The 7207-nt window shown below is 31.0% G+C and overlaps 1 long non-coding RNA gene across 1 annotated transcript; it reads right to left on the reverse strand.

Annotated features, from left to right (window-relative positions):
* Positions 1-3632: 3632 nt before the first annotated feature.
* Positions 3633-6421, reverse strand: LOC134711306 (uncharacterized). The gene is made up of 4 exons (XR_010106164.1): positions 6354-6421; positions 5719-5827; positions 4848-4949; positions 3633-3711 (listed from the first exon to the last, which is right to left on the reverse strand). It is a non-coding gene; the product is annotated as an uncharacterized LOC134711306 (long non-coding RNA).
* Positions 6422-7207: the final 786 nt, after the last annotated feature.

Consider the following 7207-nt stretch of genomic DNA (forward strand, 5'->3'; position numbering starts at 1 on the left):
TTGTAACCTGCCTGGATTTTTTTTTTAAGTTGATCGCCAAAACCCAGAATCACCCTTATCCGCTTCCGGAATCGTATCCGATATTGTATTTTTTTTTCTTCACGGCAGCCATTGTTTACAATGGAGTTTTTGTCAGTCAGATACGATTTCACTCGAATTTACACATTATTTGTCGTCGATTTTCCGTTTAAAGCTAGCGGTTGAACAAAATGAACATCGCTGTCATGCATAATAATGATGAAAAGAAGTTTGAGATCGTTTATTTGGAGACTTTGGTAAAAAATTTGCAAAGACCAAAGTATTTTTTTTTTAATTTTCAAGTGGACGGTGACTACGTCGGGCGTAGCTAGAAAACAAGTCCAAATTCCGCTTGCAAACGTGAAAGTTCGCGGACCTCGGACCACCGCTAATTTGAACCTCTGCCTCCAAATTGAAAAGATACAAAATTTTGTCTTCTAATTTGAAATTGCCGCCCAACAGCATGAACAATTGAACTTATTAGATATTTATGACGTAGTTGTACTACGTATTGATGACTTTTGCCATTTGGGAAATCTAAACTACTTGTCTTATTGACATATTTCATACAATTGTTCTTTGAAACCATAGCCAAAAGCACAGGCCATAATAAACTACACAAGGATTCCTAATAAGCACTAATTTCTATGTGCAACTCCAAAACTTTTGGATGATTCTACGATCATTTAAGTTTTTTTTGGTCATATTTTTTGTAATCCCGAATTTAAAGTATAAAAAAGGTTTCCAATTAGTAATATATAACTATATAACAGTAGCTATCTAGATAATACAATGGCAAGTATTTTAGCATTTATTGGGTAGAACACAAATCTAAGGTGCTCGCATAATGCAGCTTAACAGCATAAAAAATGGTAAAATGATTATGAAAAACAACAATTGTGGTTTCAACTGCCCCAGGCAAAGTTGATATTATACGCTTTTTTAACTCAGTTTTGATAAATTACTCAACTTTCTGTTTTTTTTTACACATTCTTGACTTTTCAATGGGTTGGATTAAGCATTCATATTGACGGTAAACCAAGGGAAGGGTTACGGACTCACGCAATTCCTAAAAAGTTATTTTTTGAAATTATTGACATTTAAAAAATAGTAATTGCTAATCTTAAATCTACATAATGAAGGCTATTTTCGCCTTATCACAAACCCTATTGTTGTAAGGTATGAAGTAAAAATAATACACTCACTTTGATATAAGGGGTTATAGAAACAACCATAAAATGCCCTGGTAGTGAACATTTACAAACAGTCTGAATTTCATCTGTTCTTGAAATAGTACATTGGTCATTAGTCCAACGACCAAACTGGGGTTCTCTATAATTAAAAACAATATATAGATATATATACATTTCTGTAACAAAGAAGTTGCTTATTTTCATTTTACAATCTGAATTGATTATGTTTCAATGATTTCAAATGTATCAATCATGAGCAATAATTCATAGAAGAACATATTACTAATGCAAAAGCAAAAGAAACAAAGCGCGCTGTGTAAAAACCGTAGGGTCGTATTTATTTCATATTATATGACAAGTGTACGTCATTTGAAAAAAAATGAACTATTAGACGCTTGTAAACAACACTATTTATACTACTAGTAGTAGAAAAATGAAAAATAATTTTCGAACCTTTTTTATTATTCATTCTTATAATGTATCGACGTAAAGCCGCATCTGGTGTAAAAGAAATTGATACCGTTAATATTAATACTACTACTGAGTCGATACATCTGTTTGTGGACTGTTAATTCCCGAGGTTATCCCTAGATATATAGCCAGAACATTGGTTCTGGCATTGACTCATGGCATTGTGTTACTAAAACTTATCGTTACAATTTTGGAAATTACAGGAAATTAAAGGTACCAGTCTTGTATTACAACTCCAGTTTCCGGTACATGTCAAAACAAAATATTCCATTTTTTCTGAATTTTTTTTTAACTCAATATTTTCTGTTTGATTATAGGTTTATGCTGCATTTAAATACATATATAGATTTAAAAAAAATCTTGCATCTTTTTGGGGATATTCATCCAGGAAATTGGAAGGATATCTTGTTTACTGGAGGTGGTGCTGTAAAAACAGCAAAAAGAAAGTAGAAAAAAATGTTTTGACTTCAGGGTTACGTAACTTTTTATTCTTCGTGGCATGACCCACTTTTTTTTGGATTAAATCACAATTTCACATTAAAACATACATGACATGAACATCAATTTTTTTTCTATGATCAGATTTTTTGCATGTAAGCCTATGGAACAGTCAATTACAAGACTGCAACCTAAAGAATATGTCTTACTCTTGCACATATACTTGTTTTTCTACTGTTATAGTTCTGTGTTGTCAGTTCTACCAGTCTCAATGTTGGTAAAACTTCTGATACAAAAACCAAATAACAGTATGGCAAAGATATTAAAGCTTACCGTTGATCAAATCAAACTCCCATGAAACACAGACTGTTTGATTATATTTATTTGTGGATGAATGCAAAATAAAGGGATATTATGAAAATGTAAGGAATCAGGTAAGGAAAACATCAAGAAAAAACATTAATGTCATTAAAAGTTTACTAACGTTATATAATAGTAAATAAAATCATCAGAAATACCAGGATTAAAATTTCATATTTACCCAAGACGCGCGTTTCGTCTACAGAGGACTCATCGGTGATGCTCGAATCCCAAATTGTTGAAAAGGCCAAAAAAGGTGTGAAAAGTCGAAGAGCATTGAGGTAAAAAAAATGTTTGAAAAGTATAAAGCATTGTAACACACTCTTTTGCATCTAGTATCTTGCTGAACACAATAGTACCACACAAGGAAAACTTTATTTACCTGTCTTTTTATTCAAGATAACTTACCTGAGAAGTATGTTTGATTGGAATGTAAGCCGTGAAATTCTCTGGATGAGGACTGCTGCCTTGCATATGGAATATCGAATGGACATCGGAGATGGGAGACAGGAATTTGATGCTGTAATAATTTAAAGTGATCACACTTTCAATGCTTTATTACTAATGTTAAATAGACTGTGTCTTAGTCAGGGCAAAATAAAATAAAATATGTATGGCGAAGTATATGAATATCGTGCAATTCCCACTGTTTAAAATAATAAACTTTTTGTCGGTTTTAAATCAGAGCTTTTTACATCAACTGAATATAAATCTAGATCCTTTCACATTATATACAAAAAAGAACCACTAAGATGTAAAAAAAAAAGTGTTTATTACTACCATAAAAGCAAGTTACTGCTTTTATTGATATCACCTTTAGCAGTTGAACTGGAGAAAATGTTTTACAAGAAGTGAGAACAAATATGTTATTCAAGTGTATATTTTATGTACCTTTTTAAGCTGAAAATTGTAACAGGGTTCATTTTTGAAGGCTTATAGTATTCCAAAGCTTATAATATAGATTCAGGTTCATGATGAACATGTATACTATATCTGGCACATTAATCTCATTCGGTTGGTGTACTATTTGCGTGTATATAGATATACCCATAAATTGTGCTAAGATTTATATTGACAATATTTGAACATCCGAATGTTCTTATTCACAAAATTTTTTGTAATCATTTATAAAAGTTAAAAAATATTACAAACCTTGGATTTAGTTCTTTTGCTGAAAGCATAGACACAATAGCTTTGTTTTTAAATGAGAAAACCTGCAGTTTCTCCATGTCTGAAAAGAAATTTTAATAAACTGATTATTTGTCTGCACTTTCTCAAACCTTTCAACTGCATATTGTGTTTATCATTTACAAGAACTAGTTAATCAAGATCAAATTATTTATTGAAATCCACATATTTTAGACAAAATGTATGTTCTACAAGGGTCTCGATGGTCATAGCTTGGATAACAAACACTGACTGAGTATTTAGTAACAAATGCCACTTAAATAAAATTGACAAATTTACCATTTTGATAATCGAGACATGTAGATAAACTCATCATAGATACCAGGACTAAATTTAGTATATACGCCAGACGCGCGTTTTGTCTTCAAAAGAGTCATCAGTGACGCTCGAATCCAAAAAAGTTAAAAAGGCCAAAAAAAGTACGAATTTGAAGAGCATTTGTAGAACCTATATTGAGACTCTTACTTAATACATAGATTAAACGAGGTCAAAGTGTCCTGCTTGTGAAGTTTCCTCTTTAAACTTTCGTCTTTAATTCCTTGTCGGTAATAATTTTTGAGAGGCTCGGTCTTATAAAAAGTAGGTATTTTCTGTCAAAAAGAATCAATTTGTAATGGTCTCCATTTCATATCAGATAACGGAACTCAATTGGGAGTTGAAAAAATCTTTCAAATTTAGACAGCGTCTTGCAAAAAAGCATTATCCTCCCGGCAGCTTTTTTTGCATTCGAAGCAATACTTTTGGTGTCTTTATTACATTTTGGCGCTCTATAGCCTTTTAAAACCAGGCTTAATTAACCATTTTCTACATTAGAAGATGTCTGTACCAAGTTCAGAATACGAGACTTGTTATCCATCCGTTTGATGTTTCAGAGCTTTTGATTTTGTCATTTGATAAGGGACTTTCTTTTTTGAAATTTCATCTGAGTTCAGTATTTTTGTCATTTCACTTTTTTTTTCTTGTATTAAAAAAAACTTTGTTGGAAAAAAAGGTTATTATTTTCTGCCAATGTCAGTTTTTACTGGTTAAATGATGTAATATCCAAGAAGTATTATAACGAAACTTATCAAAGATACCAGGATTAAAATTGTATACCCCTGACGAGTGTTTCGTCTATCAATGTCGTCCAGTCAAAAACCTTAAAAAAGAGTTATATTAACATACAAAACTACAACCTACCAGTGAAGTATTCTGGTTCTGCTGATTCTGTAGAATTAGCAATACTTGTGTTTGAATTATTTCCAGTGTCGAATTGTACAGGTAATAAATCTGTTTTTACATCTGTAAATAGCCACATTTCAAACTAAACAACAAAATTATAAGACAAACGTGCTTTGTTCTTAGATTTCGATGACAAATTAGTAAAAACAAAATCAATGAAAAAGTAACCTTCAAAGAGTTTTTTGAAATTTAAATATGTCACTAGTTTCGAACTATGAGCACCTGGGTGCTCAATTATAGATAATATTGGACGCTCAACTCTTTTAATACTTGAGAAAGGGAAATAATATATGTAGTAATAAATTTTAAATCAGACAATGTAGAGATAATTATGGTCTATTCATCCGTTCTTTTAATTCTTCTAATTACATATATAAAACTTAAATATCTTCTTGTTCTTTTTTATCACCATTCTTTTAATGATGTTGTGTGCACAGCAACATTTGCTTTGTTCTCAACATTGTAGGTAGTCACGAGATTAATGGCATTTACATACTGCATATATGTATATGTTGAAGATACACATTTGTCTAATTGTTACCCGATTGATTTTCCCCCGATCGTTTTGTTTTAAGTAAACTGGTGGTGTGTGTGGTCTCCGTTCTTTATTAGTCAAAGTGCAATTCCTTCCTTTTGCTAGATTTCTTATCGTGACGTCCCCAAAATACAGATTTGTTGGGATTAATTTCATTAGAAAAACAGATTCAGTCACAGAAACTTGGCAATTCGGTATTTCTCTACACATGACAGTTGAATTTGATAATACTAAAAAAGGAAAACAAGCTATCGTATCACCTTGATGTAGTGATATACTCTATATATATCTTACCTATCGACTCTGTAGTATACTTGAAATCAGGTTCCATGTACAGAACACTTGAGATGCTTCTTGATATAATCTGATTTATTTTCAAGAACTATGGTGCTGCCTTCATATCCTAATCATAACATATAATGCATATCGATCACCAAATTATAATTGAGCATAGATTCTTATAAGTCTACATCTATGTATTAATTTTTAGTTGTATCTCAATGTTAATTATAATTACTTTTCGCTATAGAATTATCAAAGATTTGATGAAAAATCCTGCAAAATGCAAATACAATAAAGTAAGATTTGTAAATTTACATAAGTATATTGCATGATTTGGCATGCCGTGGAGAGAAAAATTATCAATAAGGAATATTACAATATGAAGAATATTCAATCTTATATAAATATAGGAAGATGTGGTGTGAGTGCCAATGAGACAACTCTCCATCCAATAACAATTTCAAAAAAGTAAACCATTATAGGTCAATGTTATGTATTAGTTAATGCAGTAATATTTCGTTTCATTAAGGGAGATGCATACAGGTTCATATGATATGCACACACATTGGTACTTTTCAGCAGGGTGGTACATTTATTTATTTCACTAATTGTAATTTCGTGGAATGTTTTGAAATATTTAATTTCACCTGTTTTTCTTCCCATGTTGATTGGTTGGCTGCGAACAACAGCACGTTCATCAGATCTATGAGGGACTGAAATAAACAACATCATGTTCATTATATCTATAAGTGACGGAAATAAATTATTATATAATAAGTAAGTGTTTTGTTTTGTAAGACACAGTAAACAACATCACGTTCATTAGATCTATAAGTGACTGAAATAAATAATTATATAATAAGTAAGTGTTTTGTTTTGTAAGACACAGTAAATAACATCACGTTCATTAGACCTATAAGTGACTGAAATAAATAATTATATAATAAGTAAGTGTTTTGTTTTGTAAGACACAGTAAATAACATCACGTTCATTAGACCTATAAGTGACTGAAATAAATAATTATATAATAAGTAAGTGTTTTGTTTTGTAAGACGCAGTAAACAACATCACAATGAACATATTGAAATAATAACAATATAATTAGTATAATGTCTTAAAAGATTAAAAACGTACGACAATAATTAGGGACACTAAAAAAATAATGTAGTTATCTCGAATAAAAGCCTGTTTCCTCTTGACAAAAAGATAAGTGTAATGATGATATAATTTCACCAGAAGTGTCAAATACTAGTATTGAAAACTCTCAAGTTAAGAGTCCGCCTGAGTGCACAAATGATCTAAAATATAACGTACTTTAAATACTATACATAATTCTAATGCAATTTGGATGTAAAAAAAAATTTCATTGGCTCAAAGTGGCCGTCAAATCCACAGTTGACCAGGCGTAACTAAGGAGGGACCCGCCATTTTGAATTGATGAATCAACAAATGTTCGATTACTACTATATAATCAAAAATAAAACAACACCTACCTCGAAT

The sequence above is a fragment of the Mytilus trossulus genome, chromosome 1, assembly GCF_036588685.1.
Source record: "Mytilus trossulus isolate FHL-02 chromosome 1, PNRI_Mtr1.1.1.hap1, whole genome shotgun sequence".
Taxonomy (NCBI): domain Eukaryota; kingdom Metazoa; phylum Mollusca; class Bivalvia; order Mytilida; family Mytilidae; genus Mytilus; species Mytilus trossulus.